The following is a 24,544-nucleotide window of genomic DNA, read 5'->3' on the forward strand; positions in this document are numbered from 1 at the left end:
CCACATGTATCCCAGCAGGGTGTTGTGTCAGCGCTCAGGGTGGCAGGTGGAGACAGAGACCTGCTTCAAGCGTCCCCCCAATGCATCCTGATATCGTTCTCCAAATGACAGCCAGACAAAACCCTGAGAGCCACGACACACAGCGTTTAGAGCGTCTCACCCAACAGAACCAGATCCGTGTAAACAGGCAACGCCTACACCCTTCTGCCACACTACTTTTAGATTCAATATTGAATCATTAATGAAACCAACACTCATGTGATTTACTAGCCAACCCTGTTATATTGTTATATACATTCAAGATTCAATTCAACATACGTAAAAACTGTGTGCAGTAGTTAAATATATATTTGTATTCTCTTCCCCCATAATCCTCAGGAATTAACTAAAATATTGTGTATTTTGAAAAGAACAAAGCTCGATTTTTTTCTGACGCAGCCTTACGTTTTTTTGGCACATGAGAAAAAGTTTCAAGAGAGATTTGTTTGGATATGTTTCTCTCGTTAGCTACACACAGGGCGAACAACTGACATACAGGCTCAGAGAAGAAACAGACGGACTGCAGAGAGTCAACTATCGGTTCTTTCATCTTTTTTTTTCTTTCATCGCATGTCTATAAATATTGGCTGAAACAACCTTTTCTCAACAGGCTTCAGGTGCTTTTGTTCAGAGAGAGTGCTCATTACGATTAAGATAGGAGTTATTTCAAAGGATGGCAATTTGGAAAAAAAGGGTTTTTTTACTTGTATCTTGGCAAATTTAAGTTTTTTATTATTATTTGAATATAACCAGAAAAACAGTATTATAGATTTTTAATTGAAGCATATCTTTAAACTGTGTTTGAACACTATCAGTTCTAAATTGACATGTTTACTTTGAGCTTAGGTTTCATCAGGACATCTGAGGGCATCTGGTTCTACCTCTGCTGTGCCACATGTGTCCCTCTGATCATGTTTAGCCAGTGTGTCTTATGTGTGTTTTTCCTAAGCTTCCTTGCTCCCTCTGACCTCTAACCCAGGCTCTCTCCTTCTCCTTTGTTGTTCAGGTCAGAGTCCACGCACTCGTGCCTCACAGCCACATGGCCACGTTTTGGTATGCAGATCCACAGACACAGGTAAGTCTGGTTCAGGTGCACCCCACAGTGATCCTGACCCACTCATCTTCGCCTCACAGCTCTCGGGGCCCAGCAGGGTCTCGGCACAGGTCACAGGAGGCCTCAACATCCCAGGGATGAGACTCGAGACTGGCAATGAAGAGGAGCGTTTGATGTAGGCCTATACTAGGCTATGTTACCATGTTACTATGGCTTTAATTAGCTCCAGCAGCTGCTACGTCCTGGTTGACAGGCTACGGCAAAACTTCACTGTCTTCATTTTATCGTACAGGTTACAGTCACTTTATTGCAGACTTACTGCAAAGTGATAAAGTGTGCATTCTCCTTTGAGTCAGGTATTACAACCTTAGAGAGCAGCATCACTGTATACCAAGCTAATTAACTGTTAAATGACTGCAGACAAGATCTGAATAAAAAAGAAATGCTCATAGCGCCATAAAGTCCACAGCATGTCTCTAAATACGTTATGCAAATATGTCTCCAAGTGCTAATCCCTGCCTATTATTACCAGCTGGGATTGCTGAGCTTGTATTGTTTTTCACATTGTGAGTGCGCGTATGTGTGTGTTTGTGTCGTATCATGGTATATTGCTGTCTTTGAGACGTTGCGTATATTAAAAAAAGGCAGCATGGCATAGTCTGGCAGGTGTTTCTAAGTCTGTGGATAAATTTTATTCAACATGTAACTGTACAAGACACTGTAACTGAGCATTCAAATATGTGGTTAAAATCTAAATGGAGTCCAGCCAAAAATGTGTTTAGTCTGACCCATTTTTGATGTAGTAATAGCTGCTTATGGGCCAAAAGCTAAACATGCATTTCATTTTTCACGAGTCCAGTGCCTGTTGTACAGTGGATGCATTTAGGATAAACAGTAAAAGTCTCCAGGTGACTGTGAAAGTGCCACCCTGTATCCTTAATCTGCAACCCAAGCTTCCTCAAAGACAATTTAAGGACTTGAAATTACCCTCTGAGGACAGAAAGTCAGAAACTTATCTCAGATTCAATGGGCACACCTTGCTCCCTGTTTTTTTTTCTTTTGTCACTCCCAAGTTTCCTTTAAAACTCCACCAAAGATTTTAAAAAAGGAGCTTTCAAGGCTAGCTTATAGCATACTAATACCCTGGACTCATTAAATTAATGGGGTAAGATTCCTCTTACAGAATGTGCTCTGATGCCCTTTGAGTTTGCCGGGGCTAGAGGGTGTGCAACACTTTGAAAGCCCTGACCGGCATATTGAACATGCTTTAATGGAACCCTTTTGAGACTCCTGGTAGGATGCTCAGAAACTCTTTGCCTTCAAGTTCCCGCACATCTCCGAGTGATCTTGACAGATAGCCACTCTATCCTCGGATTCAGGGCTGGGGAGGGGGAGGGGACTATTTTTTCCTTAAATGAGGTCAGAGGTGTTCATATCTCAGCAGAGGCCATTCTTTCCTGGAGTTGTGTATCTTTGAGACGTGGTGCTGAGCGAGCTTTGATGTGAGAAGGTGCTCAGTGTAAAGACGGTGAAACGGGAGGCTAACTGGCCAGCATTCAGTGTGTTTTCACTCCATGAACAAGAGTCGGACTCGTGTTGGACAGTCTGTGCAGGACTGACTTAATTAATCTATTTGTTAGATTCAGACTGTTAAATTTTATTACACATGTCAATGTGAGTTTTAATGTGACTGCTGTGAAGAAATCAATAACATATGTTTGGCTGTTGTAGCTGGAGCAGACTTTACGAAGTAAAGGGCTAAGAAAACTATGTAATTTTATCAGCAAAACATTATAATAGATATGACTGAGTACTATGGGAGAAATAGACTATTAAAAATGATTTTTGCATATCTGCCTAACAGCAACAAGATGGCTTGATAAGAAAAGAATGCTGGTGAACTCTTATTTGCATGATAAAAAGCCCCTTATGAGTAATAATGCATCACCCTCGTGTTATCACAATCACAAATACCAGATATTTAGATAAAGAGTAATTATCCTCAGTCAAATTGAAATTTTAAGATGATAAAGCACCAAAGTGATAAACAACCCAAATCAAGTGGCTTTTCTCCTGACCTGAAAAGACATTTTAATGTAATCATGGTTCTTTTAGTCTCATTTTGATCTTGTTCTCTTGAACCTGATGAAACATTAAAACGTTGCTGATGTGACGACAATCGTACACAGTTTGAAGCACGGAAACAGGACTCGTCCCAGCAGGATGAAACGTACTGTAAATGCAAACAAGTGGGCCACAATATGAGGTTTTAGCAGTTTAACGCGGGAAAAACAAAAATCCCGTTGAGCATAAAACTGCTGACTCAGGTCCACTGCAGCAGTACCATCTCATTTCTCAACTATAACTATCTCCCATTCCATTTATTTTACCCTTGTCTTTCCTTCTGTGTTTGGGCAATCATTTGGTTTACACAGCTAGCTTTTGTGATAATGACTTTACGAAGCCTTTGATTTTTACCTCCATCACCATGGTTGCATCTTTGCAGGATATCACTCCTCATTAGTGATTCCATAAGCAGAGAGCAACGCACCGTTGTAGCAACTGATAACTTACATGCCTCCCACTCTAAAGTGTGCCGGTAATTTATTCTCTCCCCAGTGCTCATCATCCTGATGCAACTCACACAGCGACAAGAATCCATCTCTGTGCTACCTGCATGGCAACAAAGTGGGGGGAGGAGGATCACATGTTTTGTGATCAGAATCAAGAAGACTGTTACTAAGCAAGTGTAGTACCGTTTTACTCTCAGCAGAACACCGTGAGAGGACTAAAAGTGGTCGGATTTTATCAGATATACTGTATGCCCTAATAATTCGGCCTTTCCAGGAATCTCTTTAAGTTTAAACTATCTCATAGGGGAAGGTGGAAACAATTCACCATTTTGATCTTCATATAAGCCATCTCCTTCTGCCAAAAAGTTTTTTTTTTCTTTTTTTCTCAGAGTATGGCTTAAGCACTTCAAAGTTAGGTACTACATAGAGAGTGTGATTCATTTGGCAGCTTGTATTGTCCAGCCTCAAAAACCCAAAGCTAGCCAGAGACTCACTTCAGAGAAAGAAAGAATTTGGCTTGAGCTTAGGCCGCCCATCCCCATCCAGAGATGGGCTCTTTTTCATCTTATCGCAGTCTTAGCGCATTGGTGCGGTGACTATGTGCTTCACAGGTGGGAGTCTGCCTCTGTCAAATAAGCGAGTTCACTAAGGATGGGATTTGCCGCTGTTATTTTTCTATTAGGGGAGAATTATGCTAAGCCTTCAGAGGCCATCTTTGTGTTGCTATGGCAGCCCATATTTCCTACCGGGTTGCGACCTTGAATGACTACAGTGCAAAGCCAAGTAGGCCGAAAACCCTTTGAGGATTAGAACCAGGGTCTCATAGTTATGCAAAACACCTCTGATATGATTGAACTTTGAATGGATGAATGACAAAGTTTATTGAGATTGCCTCTTTCTTTTCTTTCTGATCATTGTCATTTGATTATCCCCAATCACTTGGCTTCACATGTAGGTTTTGAAATGGCTGTTGTTTCGGACAACTCTAAGAGCTTTTTCATGCCCACCAACGTCAGGCCTTTGACACTTCTATCAGTAAAAGCAAGATTCATGGTGGCACAAATTTGATCCTGAGGCTAATTAGGTAGACCTAAAATAAATAGGGCTACAGCTGTACATTATTCTGTTCTTTTAGCAACTTTAAAAAGAACTTTTTCAATTTGATCATTTATTTTTATATTTTTATGTCATTTAATTTAAACTAATTGAATTTTTTCCTTGTTTGAGTACAAATGACCCAACATTTCCCACATTCTGAGTAGGTTTATGTGCAGTTTGAGGCTATATTTTCTAAAATATCATCCATGGATTTATAAATTACTATTTGTAAATGCTGACTGGGAGTTCCCCTCCTACAGCTGATGAAATTATCTTGAAGTCCATCATTTTTAAGTGTTACAACCAAACAGTTTGTGGCAACTTCACAAACCACGGGTCAAGTTTCACGTGCAGCAAAATCAAATCAATACATTTTTTTTTCTCACTCCAAATTTTTTGCCATAATATTTCAAACTGTTTTCAGACCAGCCATCAAAGCTTTAACTCCGTTCGGAGGCACATATAGACAGCTATTCAACGCTGACGTGGAGACGAGGCTTTGAAAGTATGAGATTGACACTATTGTGGTCACAAAGCACAACAGGAGACTACTTTGAAGGGGAAAATGCTTTGAGTATTGGATTTCACTTCAGAAAAAAAGTGGCCCAAAATGAGTTCAACCATTGGAGGTGTTGAATTGGTGTACATTAAACAACAAAACCCTGTGCAGGACAAGACACTTCCGCTACTGTGTCCAAATTGAGAGGTCAAACTCTTTTGTTAAAGTTTTGAAACCCCTAGGTAAATATAACACAGTTTGTTTTTCTTTTTTTTTTTACCTTTTTTTTTCACTTCTTATCTTGGGATGTCGAGGGCTTCAGATGCAAATAAAAAGTTGACAATACATCCAAGGACAGAATACTTTTCTTACTTGAAATAAAGTGCTGTTATGTCTCGTTGGCATTTGGGGAATTGATCAGTCTCAGTCCCAAACTGTATCTCTGTCAGCTGGCAGGTCTGCTGAAGCTGACACATTTTCTGACAGTGTCTTGTCAATGACTCCGCTTGAGTGAAATCCCCAGCCATGTTTGCTCACTTGCCAAAGTGGTGTCTATCATCTTATTTTTGACAAATTCGTCACAACCGTCGTCTCAGACTAATTGGTCTTTGAGGTTCCTGTAAGACAAAGGCTGCTAATCTTAGTGCGCGTGTTTGAACAGTGCTTGCCTCTGAGTACTTCTCTGAGTCTTTGAGCTTGTGTTCAGCAAAGTTTGAAAAAAAAAAACATGACAGTCACATTTTAGGTGCTCTGATGTCACACAGCATTTCTGGCTTAAAAGTTCACTCAATATGAGGTTTGGTCTACTTTGATGTGAGGTCTCTAGTGATGCGATTTTAGCATGCTATCTGCCTGCTGTTCTCTGTCACCCACTCCTGCAAAGACTGACATGGGAGCTGCCAGAGCTGAGATTTCAGCCTTTTATTCCTGGTGACTACAAATTAAAGATATGGAGAAGGTAAATTCAGGCTGCACCATGACAAGTGGAGTGTGCAAACTTCTACCACATATTTACTCTTGTAAAAGTGAAAATACTAAAAAAGGGAATCTTGTTGTGCTGTTTTGCTTTTAAGAAGACAAAGATGTTAATTTAAATGTTTGGCAAGGAGCTACTTCCTTTTTTTTTCAAATCCAAAACAAGTAGCACAGTTTTAGTAATGCAGCTCCGGATTCATTTACATAAACAAGCTCACCTGTTCTCCTGTTAGAGGAAGAAAAGAAAAAAAAAAAAAGATGCAGGGGAGTTTTATTCATGACACACTCATTTAAGTTTAAAATATCCCCACAACAGCCACAATTCATTTCCTGCTCATTATGCAACATTTCCCCCTGTTTTAAACACAAATGGTGAAGCTGTAGTTCTGCGAGGGGGGTCCAAACGATGAGTGATAAATCAGTGGTAATGTTGTTTTATGCTTATGGCGACGAGAGCTGANCCCTCCTCTCCGCCCCCGCAACGCCCCCACCCTGCGAGGCGACGCTCACCTGGAGAAGCAACGGGGAGCTCCGCATGACTCCTCTTCTTTACGCACGTCTCCGGGTCCTGAGAATTGGGGTTTAGTGAGGATTAAAAGCAGAATATTTCAATTTAGCAGCGGAATTTACCTGGCTGCGCCATAGTAATTATACCAACCCCCTTCTGGAAAAAAAAAATGCAATTACGGAGACAGTGGAGCACACCTACAGACGCGGGGAGGATGGAAATGGCTCTAAGTGGATTAAAAAGGAAATCTAAGACTGTAATAAAAGTAATTAAAAAATAAACGTCGCAGCAGCAAGACCTCTTCATTTTCTAAACAGTCAATATAGGTGCAAAGTGAAAACGTATAAAAAAAAGACAATGAGCTATTTAGCTTTGTTCTCTTAATCTGCCTGTTAACCATTTGGTTTCTGGGTTTTACTAAGTAAAAGTTGAAAATAAAGACTTCAAGCCAGAAGTTTAATTTTTCTTTGTTCAGAGACAGAAAATCGCGTCAATTTGCAGCATTTTCTGTATCATAAACTATAAGCGAAACGTATCATTTAGTTTTCCTCAATGAATATTCACACAACGAGGGCCTATCGGCCTGTTTTATAAATTAATGTGAAGTATTTATGGAAGGACAAATAACGGTGGTTCACATTTTGTTTTAGTTTACCACAGAAATAAACAACAACACAAATCGAGTCTGACTGTGCAACCATTTTGGAAATCATAGATTTTCAAACATTATGTGTTCCCCACATCTAATATTAGATTAGATTTTGATGGTGAAAATGTTTGGCTTACATTTTAATCGTTTGTGGCTGTGTTTCTTCTCCCTTTCTGCTAATTAATTCAGCTTTGACACTTAGCTCAGCCTTGAATCTGCGCACAAAACCCACTCTGTGCTTGTTTTAAATCTTCAGGTTGGATCTGTTTTTATTCAGCGGGACGCTTTGAGTTAATGAGCTGTATGTTTAATTTAAAGAAAATGGCCTAAAGACAGTTATTTGATTTTATGTGTTTCTGAAATGTATTATTTCCTACTCGTGTTGCCTTTCTGATGATTTCAAACTTTTTTTCCTAAGTAAAAATTAAACGACTGATTTGGCTTCTGTTATATAATAAAAATAAATAAATAAAAGCCTATAAAAACCATAGGCTCCTCAATAAGTGAAAGGTGATGATTTACAAGATGAAATGATGATTTCTGCGTTTGATTTGCTGCAGCTGCTTTCTGTTGATTCCGCCATCAATTTATTTATTTTAAATCATAAATAACAACAATAGAAGTCCCTCCGTCAGGTCTGCGATGCAGGCAGGACGAGGCGGAGGCCCTCTGTGGGTATAACCCGTGTAAACAAGGCCCTGTGCATTGTGCCATTTGGGCTGGATTAGCCCCCGCTTTTGTTGGACAGGTTGTGTACACACAGACACTGATTCAGCTTTCCTAAAGCCATTTTGGCCCTTACAACATTAAGGAAGTCTTTGCATTCTCCAACTCTCCCCGGAGATGAGCTAAAAGGGGGGATCCTTTTGAAGCAAAGCAGCATTCATGTGGCAGGTTTTGTTTGGCGAAATGAAGACACGTTGCAGGCGGTCAGAGCTCGCAGGAAAAAAAAATGATTTTAGAGCTCGTTTCATTATTATTCTCAGATGACACGGTGATGCGAAGAGAGACAAACCTGTGAGCACAAACCGCCATGCCTTCTTGTTTGTCTCTCGTTCTTATTTCTAATAATTTTATATTTTTATGCGTATGTTTTTTGCTCTATTGTTTACAATTTACCTGAAAATGTAAACTTTATTAGGAAACTTAGTTATTTTTTTTTCTTTAAAAACTTACCACTGTTTTAAATATAAGAATAATTCAGGGTTTGCCACTAATTAAACGAGGCAGAATGATTGAAAATAATCCAAAACAGTATCCTAAACCCCTAAATATGAAACTCGGATCTCCTCTCCGGACAGTGATGAACAATGGCCCCCATCGCAATTAATTATCTGGATCGACTAATTGTATGCTCCTAATTAATTTTGGCTCGGTGACGTTTATCAGGACATGTGGCAACGTTGAGCACATTTTTGGTGTGGTCTCGTCGCCCACCCGCCGCGCGATCACGGGAGCGCACGGACAGTGGATTTTGAGGTGTAAATATGATCATTTGCGCACATTTCCTGCAATGATCATATTTGGTCCAATTTGGTCAGAAAATTAATAGCTGATTTAATAAACATGCCAGTAACTATTTAATTCATTTTATATCAACAGACCTAATTAAATTTATTGTAAATATTTTGGAGCGGGCTGCGAGCGCCTGATGCGCTTCTGTCATGTCCTTAAGTTCTGGCGTCTGCCTGTCCAAGGTGTTGAGTTTTTACAAGACCTAAATATATGAATAAAAATTGAAAACATGTTCCCCCTCTATCATCTACCTCTGATCAAAAGGGGGAAAAAAAGGAAAGGAAAGATTAGCATTCACGTCCCTAACTTTAGAAGTTAGGAGCGCAAACAGGAAAAAGAGAAAAACGCAACAGATGTTTGAGATGGAAACGGAACATTTAATGATCGGACAGTTTGACACAGATGGGATATTCTGGATATTACGGATAAAATAAAACAATTTACACAATGCATTAAAGATGGATTTCAGATGAGAAGTTCAGCAACAAACACGTGAGAAGGCCTTAAGGCCCAGAGTCTTCCTTTTTATCCATTCACCTGTAGCTCTGAGGTACTCTGTAGTTTCTGTTCCCTCTGGATTCAAACAATGAAGAATGATTCAAAATCCACCGACTTCTGGGGGCTTGTGTCATTTTTTTCCTGTTTTATTTACTTATTTTAAAAACATTTCGTAATAATGATACGAATAGAACTGAGCTGTTCGAAAAAACTAAAATTACAGACAACGAAAATGCAAAGTTTTGCCCTTAGGATAATTTAGATAATTTATTCTGAAACTTTTTCGTTTTGCCGACCCATCGAGGAAAGAAAATGAAATCATGTAAATCAATCTAAAGAATATTTAATATAATATAAACGCGATTTTTTGTCATAATTATTCATAAACAAACTCCGGTCATCATGTCGCATTTAAAAGGTTTGATTTTTCCATTAATTTTGTTTGCTTGTTTGTTTTTGTCACACATTTGAAACTTTGGATAAATGGTTTGAATTAATTTTTTTGCACCTTTATGGCTGTTTGTGAAAAGATAATATAATCCAAATGAGGACTTTTAACATTTTGTTATCACCTGTTCAGAAGAGGAAAACACTGCAGACGACCAGCGTTTCTACATTTGCTGCCATCATGGCTCAGTTTGAATATTGCATCTTTTAAAATCTGAACTTATCAATGGCTCCATGTGCAAAGTGATTCAGCTTTATCAGAATATAAATTTACACTGCAGTTTGTTTTTAATAATAAAGGGTCACAATTTGTTTTAAAAAAATAACCTGTATTGAGATCAATATTTATGTTTGGTGAAAAAAAATGCATTGTTTTTTTTAATATATATATATGTAGTGCAAAATTTACATTTTCTTGGCAATTTCAGAAAGCACGGTTGGCAGAGAAACGTAAATCTACTTCTTAAATTTGCATTTGCTAGAAATATTTCAAGTCTACCACATTTCTTCTGTTTTAAGAAATGAATGAATGTCTCACAATCCGGTCCACCTGCTGAACAATCAGAGAAATGAGAGCAAAGTAGAGTCACTAGTGTAAAAACTGGAAGATTTTGCCTCACTTTTCAAAAGGAAATTTTAAATACAAATTTTTGTGTGGACATGAGGTTTCAGGTCAGCAATTATGTCAAAACTTAGATAGTTTCATCCATAAAAAAGGGACAGTATGTGAAGAGTTATGAGAAATATGACAGACGCAGTGTAGGAGTTGTCTAATAATAAATACTTTTTAGCTGCACTGATGAGGTGTTAAAAACAACGCTCCATCTTCTATAGATGACATGAAATTGACATTTAATTTCACATCAAGTTTTGTATCTCCACTTGAAAGTGAGAGTTCTGGTTTCTTAAATGTTTCAAACAGAAAGTTGATCAAACTTCATAATGAGAAAACTAAAGAAAGCAAGTTTCCTGCTATGCCTCTTGGATCCTTTCATCAAAAAAACAAACAAACATTTAATTCATTAGCACAACGAAAAGTTACATTTACATGTCTAATTTTGTACCATACATTTTTCTCTTTATAGAGTTCGAAGTGTGCATCCTGGTATGTGCGGTCCAATGGTTGTATCGACGGCGTCCATGTGCCAATCCAAGAGTGTGCCCATACGTGGGCGTATGAGTTACTCCGTGTCCGTGTGTGTGTTCATGTGTGTATCTGTGCATGTGTTGCACAGTCCATTAGTGGAGTTTAACCCCTCTGTTCAGGGAGTCACATCCCCTCAACACACCAGGCTCCATTCTTTCTGCAGCACGTTAACGTTTTTACTCTCTTCCCTCCCCACCCACACCGTTCACTTTTGTCCTAAGAGGGCAATTAAGGAAACAAACGTTTTCCCCAAGATAAGCTGGCTGCCAGCTTTGCATACTAATGCAATGCCAAGTAGTTACAAATAGTGAGTGCTCTAATTACCGGTACTATTTTCAATCAGAAATTGCTCAATTTCCCAGGATGAGGTCTCTATGGCTAGAAAAAAAAGCACACACACACGCACACACAACATGAGAGAAGCAAGAAACAATCATCTCTATGTGGAGTGTGCCTGATTTTGTCTGTGTGTGTGTGTGTGTGTGTGTGTGTATTCATGTGTCCACATGTGTGCACATATGTTGCTGAAAATAAATTCATCTGCCTCTCTGTGTACAGACCCCGGAATGACCCACTCTATCTCTGCTGCCCTTGACAAGTCAAGAAATGGATCCTGTCAGCCTCGACAGCGTTTAGCACTACAATTATCCCCCTTTCACAGCCTGGCTGAATCCATGTAAGCCACACCAGGCAGCAGTTGCCACTCAGTGATGAGAAGGATGTGGTGCGAGCAATTTGAAGCAATTGTGTTGCTTTGTGATCATCAGTGCAAATCAGGGCCTGCTCATTTATTAAGCAATTTCTGTTGGAGAAAATTACAGGGAAGGGTTTTTTTTTTTTTTTTTAATTTGGCAGGAGATAGAAAGCAATATCACTAAAAGCAACAATAATATATAACGTGGCTGACATCAAACCAAAAAAATTAAGAGAGATGTGACTGAGTGGTTTGCATCAACTCATCGGGGAGGGGTCAGCTTTTCTGAGAGGAGTGGTCATTCTTCTGTGTCCAAAGTGACAAGGACTCACTCCCTGGATGTGAGAGTGAGTCACTCCATAGGATGCGTGAGCAGGACCCGTCCATTGGCCTTAGCTGACCTTTGGCTCTGACGGTGGCTAATGGAGGTCTGGCCCTGGATCAGTCCACTGCGAGACTGGGCTCCCCATCTCTGCCCTTTCACCAGGCCAGGATGGGAGGAATGCTGCCAGGAGCCACGCGGCGGAGCCACCGACCCCACCACTTTCCCATCCGTGGGTGACAGCTGCAGCGCCAAGGAGCCTGGGGACACCACGCTGCCCTGCCATGCAGAAAGGACGGCCAGCAACTCTGTCTCTGCGGTGGTGGGAGGGAAAGTCACAAATAATCCACTTGTGAATGTCACATTCATCTAAATATCCCCTGCATATGATGATGTGATGACCTGTTGAAAGCCAAGACAAAGCTGGGGCTGTGACTTGAAGTGTTTTGGGTTCAAAACTTTTTTTTTCTCAAGCTGTTTCAGTACGAGTTTTTTCTGTTGGGTGATGAAAATGCAACTTTTTAGAACTGCACGTGTTTAAACAAAAGAAAAGTTTATATTGAGACGTTTTAAAAATAATTCCTTGGCATTCCTTTAAATTATGTTTTATAAAGTTGGACAAAAGCTGTGAAAATGTAAACCCTTGTCTGGTAAATGTTGATGCCACATGAACAAAGCCCTGCACCAGCATAGCTCTTTAGTTGTTAGAAGTACTGTGTTGCAGTTTAAATGTTTTTGGTATTCGTTGAGCACTTAAAATGTTACCGTAGGGAATATTTTGTTCTGCTGCACCATCTCGGTGCCTAATGTTGTGCATGCACTTTGTAACCCAGATGGCGCATCGCTGTATACTTTTTATCAGAGCACCCCCTTTTTTTATGTCAATAGAGAATGCTTGCATCAAAACACAAAACAATGTTTAGAGTGCATTTTAATTGCACCAACTTTCAAACATGACAATACTTAAAAACAATTGCAGATGAAACATTCAGTCCATATGGGGAGAGAAAGGAAAACATCCAAGCGGTTTAGTGCAGATTGTTCTTTTTATTATCATTAACAGTAATGTGATTCTGAGGCCCTTTGTAACCCCCCTCGCAGCAGTACGTTATCTCAGAAGTCATTCATTAGAACAAACAGAAGGCAGGCAGAAAGACAAGGAGAAAGAAACATGGGGAGAGAGAAAGAGAGAGAGAGCAGAGCGTAAAATAAATTAGATTGTTCTTATGAGATGAGCCATTCAGAGATGGCAAAAAGAAAGCACATTTTAGACGTTAAAATGAAATCCAGCAGTTCAGTATCTGGATGTGAAGTTGTCGAAGAGTCTGTGATCAAGTTCTGGTTTTTGTACTAAGTATGTAATCACAGTCACACTCATTGTCCACTTTGGATTTAAAGACCCACAGGAAGCCTTGAACTGAGCTGCTTGGACTGATACTGGGTTAACTCTGTCTCTGCTCAACACTTTGGCCTGATGCAGGCTGTGGTGAGACTAATCAGAAAGCTTCTTATGTCTTCGTCCTCTAATGTAAATGGATTGTACAGTGTTTCTCTCAAGATTTGGTCCAGAATACGATTTGTACACTGGAATCACAGTAAAGGCCACTTCTCCAAATTATGCACCCCACAAGAGCAGTCATGAGGCCTCTTTTCTTATCTGCACCCCTGGTGCTATTTATCTTATCAGCTCTGTGAAGGTCCAATTGATACACCTTTATATGTTTATGTGTGAATATGTATGCACTGATGAGAATAAAAAAAGCAGAAATGTGATATAGAGTGGTCAGAGACTCTGAGACTGTTGGGAGGGGGCATTTATTGGTGGGGGAAGAGGGAGAAGGGGAGCCGTGTGGATCCTTGGAGTGGTGTGACAGACTCCCCAGCCTCCTGGTAGGATTTGTTGGAATGTGAGAGAGGAGGATTTTAGCACCAGGCAAGCCACGCCAGAGTGCTGCAGACTTCATGCCATCTGTCTCAGCCTCCATCCTGTCGTTGCCAAACTCCTCAGACCTTTATTTCCTCTCCCTCTTTCTCCTTCTCATCCCTGTTCACAAGAGAAGTGGACATACTGAGATCTGCTAACGTATTGGGGGGGTGGGGGGATGGCCGAGCTTCATAAACAGTAAAAAAAAAAAAAAAAAAAAAAAATGGAAAAAGAAAATTGCAATTGATTAATATGTATTCTTGGAGCAAAATGTACGACAGCCCTGATGGAGATACAAATGTGTGTCCGAACGCCCTGCCATTTGTTACGGGACCAACAGGGAAAGAGAGAGTTATTCATACCACAGCAGATCTGTTGATCAGTTAATAATGAAACATGCTCCAAGTGAGAGCCAAGAAGGGTTTTAATTTATCACTCTATTATACACTGATCAGCCAAAACAATATGACCACCTACCTAACAGTTGCCACCTTAAGCAGCTCTGACCAGTCAGGAAAAGCTGAAGCTGTCCTGAAGTGTCTGGTACCAGGATAATAGCAATATACACCCTAAAAGTTGTGGGATCTTTTTGAAATAAACTTGCTTCCTACAGTTGCCATCAGATTAGATTTTGCAAATTCAGAGGATGGATGAATCCCTCAGACTCATTGTAACGTTTGAGATTATGTCGACAAGTTCGGTTGGTCTTCAGAAATGTTTAGATAGGTAGTAATATTAAAAATAAAATTAATTTAAAAGCCAGGTTGCAGGTTTTTCCAGCAGAATATTCTGTTGGAACAACATAAATCGTGTTACTTTACCCGTCAGTGGTCACAATCTTGTGACTGATTAGTGTAAACAAAGCCACTGCCTAATTTAAATTGAGCTGTAAAAACATAGCAATGATACGCATAACGTAATGTGATTAAATTGCATGCATTAAATATTGTTTTTGTTGTTGATGTGATTATTTTGTCATTCACTGAATTGAGGAAATTTTACAAATATATTTATGGTAAGAAAAAAAAAAGTCTTGATAAGAGATTTAAGGTCATATGACCCGTGCCAGCAGATACAAATGAAAATCTAACCCTGGCCAAAAAATTGTCAAATTGCTTCATTGTAGAGAGATGCGCATTCTCGGGCTATAATTAAATCAAAAGCAGATTTTCACATCAAATGGTGGTGTGATTGTGTTTGTGTGGGACTGATCTCTTACCCTCTCTCTGCATTTGGGTGTCTTGGGAGCAGGCAGCAGGAGATCACAGGGAGGAGCTGTACTGGCTCTGTGTCCTTAACCTGTTCATCGTGAAGAAGTAACGCAGGCTGGAGGGACTGGAAAGGGAAGAAAATGTACCCTTCGTCCAATATGAAACACCAGGTGGCAGGAAGTGGGCAGGATGCCTTTGAAGCTGACCCCTGGTCTCTGCGCTGAGATGGCCTCAGTAATCGATTGAGCCAGGGATAGCAGAGAGGCGAGCCAGGTGCCCCTTTGAGGGCCCTCAGACCACTCAGATCTATTATGGGTGAGGAGGAGAGAGTGGGGGCAGCTCCTAGTCATTTTACAGCCAAAATCAACTAAAAAAATCAAGGGCATACTGGGAGAGTGCACACCAGGTTTTACAAGGATATTTTATATAATCAGCTTAAAAAAACATCTTGTTGAAAAATAGTTAAACCTTGATATTAATTCTCATGTAAGAGAATGATTGATAAAAGCATACACCGCATACTAAGATTAAATAGAAACAGTCTAATAAGGAGATTTTAAAACTGTACTCTGTACTTTTTTGGGGTTTTGCCAGTTATAAGAAAACAGCCAATGATGAAGCTGACAAAAATTAGGTGATTCAGAATATAATGAATCAGGCACCCCATTCATGATATTCATCCTGGACAACAGCAGAAATGCGCAGGCTGCTTTGTATTTTGGCCAAAATCGGAGGAGGTGAGTACTATCAGTGTCTACATGCTCATCCCTGAGAGTTTCTGTGTTTACTGACATGTAAGCATGCACACACAAGCAAACAAACTCACAAACAGAAACTCAAATTTTCCCCCACCCTGCCTTTCCTCCTTCATGCCCCCCCACCCCTCATCCCCCCGCCCCATCTCTAGGCAAAAAAATAAAATATATAGCACTCAGAGAGCTGCAAAAAATTATGATGTGTTTGATTTCTTCTGCAGCCAATGACGGGCGCACTCTCTGCCCTCTGATAGGTCTTTGTCACTTCCTTCATCTCGAGACCCCTTAATCCCCCTCCTAAAACCCAAACGGGCCAATCCTGAGACAGGGCTCAGGGGCTGGGGAGGGATGAAGCAGCTGAGGCATGGAAAGAATGAAGGATGTGGTTCAGAAAGAGAGGAAGGGAGCAGCAGAAGCTGGTGGTGATGTGAGAAGAAGCCAGTGTGTTATTATTAATAAAGCATTAAAAAAAAGTGAGCACATCAAAGCGTACAGGGGCTATGCTATCGTACATGAAAGTAACGCACTATGGCTTAATGTTTCCTAAGGCGTGTTATGGTGACGCTGCTTTGATTTGAAATGCATTGTGTGGAAAATGGATTTACAGGAGTAGCAGTGAAAATGCCTGGTTGTGGGTTCAGACCATAATTTAAAACCTGACCTCAGAGATTCTTCAAAGTCTTCATGAGAGTGCATATTTAGGGTTTCCAACAGTATGTGTGAGAGACCTGAACCACAGCTGTACAAACAAATAAACACATACACGCAGGAAAAAATAGAGACTAACAACGTATGACCAAAAGGTCACATTGTTTCTTATTTTAATTATTTGAGCTATTATTCATAATTTATTTCATCTCTATTCTTTCCTTTTCTGAGCAAAGGGTGTCACACCTGATTATACTGTACCCCTTTGCCAATCAAGGCCTGCAGGAAGTGAGATGTTCTTCTTCATTGTGCTCCCATGGAAAAGGTAATTATCCTAATCTACCTTCCTCCTGTGCTCCAGCTCCAGTGCCACACTGGTTCAGACCACCTCTGTGGCTTCATTATCAGCACCGGGACTCACTAATGGCTTGATGGCTTCACTGTGCAGGCTGCTGGTGAAGAGAAGCCAAAGGAGGGAGGAAAATAAGAATAAGGAAGAGGATGAGAACAAGGGGAAGGAAAAAAAATGATGCTAAAGAGCAAGGGGTTGCAGTGAAGGTTAACATCTGAATCAAGAGGGACAGCACTCTCGAGTTTGACTGCTTCGCCTTCCTAAAAGTCAGTGGTCATTGATAGAGGATGAGGCAACAGGGGGAAGTAATGTCAAAGAGACAGTCAGGACATCCACCAAAGTGCTCTCTGCATGGCTGGGTGACCATGACGTGATTGTGTTTAAAGTGTAGAAATGTGCCTCCCATACACACCTCCACCTTGCATGTTTGCAACAGCTAACCTCACAGCGTACAGACGGACTGGGGGTGGGATTTCAGTTTCACTTTTTTTTTCCTCTTCCAGACGAATGACACCCTGACAGTTGGGAAAAAAAAATGTTGGGGTCCCTGAACAGATTTCTCAGTTACAAAAATAAAAATGTGTTGGATCAGACAAAGACAGACATTTTATATTCTACTTTTGAACCCCAATGAGAGCACTGACAAATGCCACCCCACCCCCACTCCGTCTGTGCCATAATTGTTTTGTTTTTTTTTTCTTTCCAGAAATGTCATATAGATAAGAGGTGATAATTCTATATGGCACAAACAGACACTGATTTCTTCCAAGTGTACACAGCATATAGGCTGACAGCTTGAGATGGTGTTGTCTTTGCATCTCACTAAATTGGCATGCAAGCTTTAGGCGGTCTTTCTATATCGAGAGATTCCAAGGAATTTTTAGGAAATAGGGAGGGAACCTACAGACTTTGCCCTGAAGGAGAAAAAAACACGCAGAGGTTAAAAATAGCACAGACCTCATAGTCTTGTTTCTGTGTAGGTGTGGCCTAAATTCCAGAAAACTGACTTTGCATTGTTAAATAGCTTACTACCTACTGTGAGTGTTGGTGTTGATGTTTAGTGTGAGCAACAGTGATCACATCATATGTCAAATGCATATTGTAAAAATGCTAATGATGTCAATTTGAATATTATAATACCCCCTTTGCTTCCATCTGCTTGAAAAAGCATTCTCATCACATTTATGTAATTTCATTGTCTCAACCTGTACGTCAAAAACTCTTTAAGATACATATTTTTATTTCTATCCCATTAAATAAGGAAAAAAAATGTTTTAAATACAGTTTGGAAGTGTTGCTGTCATGACTGAGGCCAATGAATGCTTATGAATACATAATGCCCACCACCTTTCATGTCAGAGTTTTAGACTAAGATCAGATGGAGAAATGATGGTGTTATAGACATTTTGGTTGAACCTTGAAAATAACATTATGTGCAATCTCACGCGATGTTGCAATATCTTGCTTGATCTGTTAATAGAGGAGTATGTGGAGTATGTGTTGTGAATGACTCTCAGCTACTTTCATGCCAAATTTAGCTCAGCATCTGGAAAATTAACAACTTTGCAATCATTTTTGTGTAGGCTCAGGTTGATTAGCTGAGATGGCCATCTTTAATTAGATTAAGTCCAAAAGTTAATCAGTTGTAGATATATATTCAACGATTACTCTCAGAAATGTTATTAAAATCTGTTCAGTGGTTCATGAGATATTTTACTTATGGAAAAAACAGACACACACACACGGGTAAAATCATAATGAACATAAATATTTCAATGTCTTTCTTGACTAAGGAATCACATGAGCAACAAGGATTCCAGAGCAGAATTTATATTATAAAAATACAGATTTAAAACTGAAAAAAGCCTATTAAATGCAAATGTTTAATCAAATTTTAAAAGTACAAATACAAATTTGGATTGCAATGTAAAACACTAAGATATCTGTTTTCAATTCATAGAAAAAAAATATAGCTCTTAGAAACAGTAACTCTGTTTTATGACTTTAGTTGAAATAACTCTATAAGTTTCTAAATTACACCAGTGAAGCATTTCTCAGCTTAGGCACCATTAACAACCTTCAAGCAGAACCTGGGATGAATTTCTTTTTAATGTTGAAGAAAAGAAAAGAAAAGAAAAAAGAAAAAAGAAAAGAAAAAAGGGGGAAGCCATACCTTCCCATTATAACGAGCCTAAACACTGGAATGGGTTCATACAGTGAGTAAAACATCTTATCTTGTTACAACACACTGTTTTGTTGAGAAATCCTGCATCCTGACATTCACACACATTACTTTGACACCTGCCACCTACCTTAACATTATACAAGCATGTAAATTAAGGTGACAGTAAATGGGCTCAAGTGATTATTAATACCTGAATGCACCTGAACATTGTCATCAAATGTCACGTTCAGTCTGCAACTCAGTGTGAGGTTAAGACGAGCTTTAGTTTCTTTCAGAGGTTATATAAAGATACCTGATGATGTTAATGGCACTGTTGGATTTAGGATCCTAAATGTGCTACATTTAAAATAGTTTCCCTTGCATTTGGGGGGAAGGGGAAAGAGGGAAACCTGTTTCAGTGTTTTTACCTCCATTATGACTTAATACTAATATGACTATTGTGTTTTTTGTTTTATTGGTCAGCGTGGGCCATTTTTTATAAAAGTTTGCTGAGCAATGTGACTGTATACCATAAATATTATGATTTTTTGTGGCTTTTCCGTGACTAAGATGTACACAGATGAAAGTACACACAGCTTTGTAAAAAGAGACGGGACAAGTTTTTTCCTCTACATGTTTTGAATATGAAAACCGTAGCTGCCTCCACAAAAAGCTTCTGAAGGAATGTAAAAGCCTGCTCTTCTGCAGCTTCTTTGCTTTGACAGCCCAAAATAGGAAGCAGCTGGAATGAGTGTTCCTCACAAAGAAGCATCTAGAACAAATGACTTTTTTATACTCTGTCAAGTGTGAAAAATACACAAACAGCACCAATGGGGAGCATAGCTAACATAACACTGTCAGGTGAAATGTTTTGTTTTCTGTTTTTGAATTAATTGCATGTTTTGTAGAAGCACCTTTAATAAAGTAGCATACTATATCTACAAAATTGCATCTTAAATAAAAAAATGTGAAACAAAAAAAAGAACAAATATAAAAGTACATTTTTAGGAATTGTCTCTAGTGTTATGCGGCAATAAAGATATTCATTTGAAAAAATATTCTCTCTGCCTAGAAAATGCATGAATTCAATACATTCTTTAGTTTCATTTGTGGTGTCAAATTCTCCACCAGCTCCGAAGGGAAACAGCACTGGCTGCTAAATTTTCTTCTGTACTCAGCTGACAGTTATTTGGCACAGATATACAAGTGAAGCTTTTCCAACAAAAACAGCTGCTTGTTTCAGCTAAAACTGATATTTTATTAGTGGTGAGAGTGATCCAAAACATGACATTTATTAAAACACTAACATCCCTTTCAGGACTGCATAACACTTCTCAGGGAAAAAATCTGGAACACATTACTTGTTTATTTGAAGCTTATTGAGAAATTTATTAAACTTTGGTTAATTCAGCAACAGGTTTTTTCAAACATTGTGTTTTCTATGTGCAGTTTATTCTTGTTTATTTCCAAAATGGGGTTGCAGTATTTCTTAAAATGCATTAAATTAAAATTTTAAATTTTTTGGTAAAGTCTTTTGAAGGACAATTGTTAAAAATTAGAAAGCATCTTTGCTGAATACACTGGATTGTCATGTCATCAATGTAATATAATTATTCCATTTATATAAATTTAAACAAACAACAAACCTTTTTTTAAATAATACAGATCTCTATGTTAAAGAACTCTTTATAGCAGTGAAAAGGTAAGCCCTCTTCTTTCCGTTACCTCTTCTTTATGTTGTTTTCCTTTCAGCAGGTCCCTTCCTCAGGGGTCACCAGCGAGCGAACTTCACACAAAAGATTTGGCAATTGTTTTACGGCAGATGCTCTTCATGATTCAACCTGGGCTTGAACCTGCGGCCTCAAGATTACAAGACTGAGGCACTGACCACTAAGCAAATTAATTATAAGGGCCAAATTACAAAGTATTTATTAATGCATAATAAATAGGTTATTTGTGAGTTTGTAAACACTTTATAAAGCATTAACTATCATTTATAAAACAATCATAATGTACTGATCATATACTGAAGCTGGCTCAGTATTTGGCAAGATCTTACTTATTTATTGATAATTTAGAATTTATAACTCAAGCATGTATCACAAGTTACTTGTATGTAAGCACTATGAGCATTTGTGGTTGCAAAGTTTGTTTTGACAAATAAAGTAATTTAGGAAAAAAAGGACAAAAAGCTGAACAATGAATTACATTTACCTTAATGTATAAAAAAATAGCATTTGATCTTGCCAAATAGTGAGCTTGTTTCATATGTATGAAATGTTTAAAAACTAATAAATAACCTATTTATAAAGCATTAATAAATAATTTTTAAAAGGGCCCTTATTAGAGAGTGTTTCTCTTTGTGATTTGGTTTTACCAGTCCATTGTGGACTGTTCACTTCCTCTGTTTTTTGCAATAGTAAAGAATTTCATGAACTGTTCCAAGCCTTTTTGTAAGATGTCCTTCCATCAAAATGAAAACGCCCAGTTTCAACTTTAAAAATATTTTCTACTTTCAATGCAACATTTGGTTTAGGTTTGGAAATCCAGTGAGGCTGCAAGAGCCTGATTGTTGCTTTTCCAGACTTATATCTAATGACAGGACTTTGCAGTTAAGAGTGTCGTAGCACTGGCCATAAAATAGAGTTTAAAAACTGTTGTGTCATTTTGTGAAAACAGCCAGCTAATGCTGAATGTGAACAAGACAAAGCAGATAACCGCAGATCTGAAGGATGAGCTAAACACTGTTTCCATAAGTTAAGAGGAGACAGTGGCTATATGTGTGTTCATCTGGACAACTAACTTGACTGGAAATGCTCCGCTGAGGCTGTTCACAAGAAGAAACACAGCAGCTCCTGCATAGCTTCCAGAAGTCTGTCAGCGTTGGAGCAGCAGCATCAGAGCCAGCAGCTCAAAGAAACTGAACAAACTGATAGAGAGCTGGCTCAGTGCTGTGGGCCGCTCTGGAACCCCTAAAGCTGATTGTAGAAAGAATAATGTTGCACAAGCTGCTTAACAGAACCTCAAAACCTCCACACAACCTACCGATCAAACAGCAGAATATCTTCAAGAACAGACAGTTTTGTCTCAGCTATAGAGCTTTTTTTTCTATTTGTAATTAATACATTTTTCATTAACACTGAAACAAGTTTAGGTTGTTATTAGATATAGTATTTCCTATCATTAAAATTCACTGTGTTTATTTTTACACTGATAAATAAAACCACCTAATTGTCAGATCCCAAACAGGGAGGGAATCAGTGGGTGGTGGTGTCATAAAAAGCACCACCTACAGCTGCACAGATTTACACTTTTGTGCAACTACTATATATTTAAAACAACTTGCCTTGTAGTTTTTCATTATGTTATTGACAAGATAAAGTATAGTGTAACTGTTCAACATATTTTGTTTTCACATTTTTCAGGTTTAATAAAAACTTTTATCCTAATTTTAAAGATTTTGTTTGTGACTGCTGGATCAAGTCTTATAAAACTGATTTCAGATTATATAAACTCTTGGGATTATCTAAACACCTATCTCAAAATAATCAAGAAATTAAACAAGAAATTTCAACAGATTTATCTGTTTAAATGACAAATTACTGTTTTTTTTCCATATGTTGCTTTTTTAAATTTGCAGCAAATCAAGAATGCAAACTTTAGAAAGCATAAAGCAGATGTTGTAAAGTTTTATCGAGGGCTTTGTGCTTGGATTAGACTGAGGTCATGATTTAGGTAATCCCTTTATTATAGCAATGATTAATGTAAGCTATATTTTAAGCATTAAATCAAATTCTCTAAAATGTCCATATCAAATGTCTAAAATGCACACAGATGTCAACAATACCTGATAGTTGATTGGATAAACCTCATGTTAATTGGTTGAACTGTAAATATTTATATCTATAAATCTAAAGCTAATAGATGTTTCTGCGCTAACTGCTTTATAAGCTGCATTTGCTGACATTCATGTAGGTTAGAGGCTGGCAAAATATATTTTTCTTGTAATTACGAGATGTGTAAATCTGGCCAAATGAGAACGTGGTCTTTTAGAGCGAGTATAAACATATTCTGACGTACATTTTCTTCAGTTAGAAGAGTCTGCTTTTAGCTTTAGAGAAAACTTAGTCATTTAGTCAAACAATGGGAGAGCATTAAAAGATGCCAGTGCAGCAGCACTAGTCAACAACCTAAGTCAATACACCCTACTGGGCTGCATGCCTTTCTACAAACAAAACCAATTGCTTTTAAAGACCTCAGCACTAGATAAAAACATCAATTACAGTAAATTATACCAAAACAGTGTGTAACTCTTCAATTTGTTTAATCTTCCAAGCTGTCTGAGTTGTTTGGATGAGAGCAAAGCAGAGCTAAGCAGTGTAAGATTACATTCAATAGCCCTAAGATGAATTTCACAATCCAGCTTTGGTCATGTAAATGCATAGAATGAGAATTTTTTTTTTTTTTTGATTTCTCAAATTTCCTTTAAAAGCATTAATTCACACTCAGAAGTGGGTTGTGAATGTTTTTTTCCTTTCGACAGTCTCATTTTTTTTTGTTTAAATGCTTGCACTCTGTAGCAACCCTGTGACTTTTTAAAATCCACATCAGCTCTAATGTGTGCCCGATTTTCAGTTGGCATTGGTACTTTAAAGGAATACAAATGATTCTCTCAGGTTAGTAGTTCATCATGCTTAGAGGACTCGCAAAGGCAAAATTAGGATGCTTTCAGTGTTCTGTGAGGCTTCAACTTGAATGTCTTGGGGCGCAGGTTGATAAATTCTGCAGGAGAAAATGGGAATGAAGGCTATAGTAGTCGGTTTCCTCTCAATTTTATGCTCAATGCAACCACAAAAGGCAGACTATTAAAGGTAGAAACTACTCAACAAAACAAAACAACATCCCGTTTTAACTAAGCAGTGCATCAATGTCTACCCTTGCCATGGCTGATTATCCAGGAGGGGTATTGGTTGCTGGGGACAGATGAAGATTTGGCTGTTTTAGTGAACGTTTTGGGGAGGGGGGAAGCTGGAGTAAATGAAAGACAAATGCAAGTAGTGCCCACTCAGCTATTTTCCCAGTCAAGATCAAAGGCGCGCCGGACCGGCCGCTCCACGGGAAACTTGAGATGGGTCCTGCTTTTGTTTGCTGTTGCTATGCAACCTGCAGAATGCTGAAAGTGTTTGCAGTGGGGCACAACATCAAAACCATTTCCAGTATAAATTTTTAAGACGGCCTTCTATTTGTGTCCTGGGCTTTGAATTTTGTCGAGCAAACCGAAAAGTCCAACACTAATGATTTGTTTCTCTGTTTGTCATTGAATAATGTTTGTTTAATAAAGAAAAATAGTTCTAACTGTAAATACACACACTTTTAAAGGCCACTTGTCATTTGTGTGCATGGGTAATACCTTTGATTTCGAGATATGGGCGCACTGCCAAGTTCATGCAAAAAATAAAATGACCAAGTAGA

At 38.7% G+C, this 24,544-nt stretch overlaps 1 long non-coding RNA gene across 2 annotated transcripts in view; it reads left to right on the forward strand.

The window, feature by feature from the left end:
* Positions 1 to 24,544, forward strand: part of LOC108231299 — a 39,533-nt gene that overhangs the window by 8,315 nt on the left and 6,674 nt on the right. The window contains exons 2-3 of one of the 2 annotated variants that reach the window (XR_005233605.1): positions 1,046 to 1,114; positions 11,561 to 13,834. This is a non-coding gene — a long non-coding RNA (uncharacterized LOC108231299). Of the gene's footprint in view, positions 1 to 1,045; positions 1,115 to 11,560; positions 13,835 to 24,544 lie in introns of those variants that run through there. The other variant, XR_005233606.1, reaches the window with a different exon arrangement.

Source organism: Kryptolebias marmoratus, linkage group LG9 (assembly GCF_001649575.2).
Source record: "Kryptolebias marmoratus isolate JLee-2015 linkage group LG9, ASM164957v2, whole genome shotgun sequence".
In the NCBI taxonomy this organism is placed as follows: Eukaryota; Metazoa; Chordata; class Actinopteri; order Cyprinodontiformes; family Rivulidae; genus Kryptolebias; species Kryptolebias marmoratus.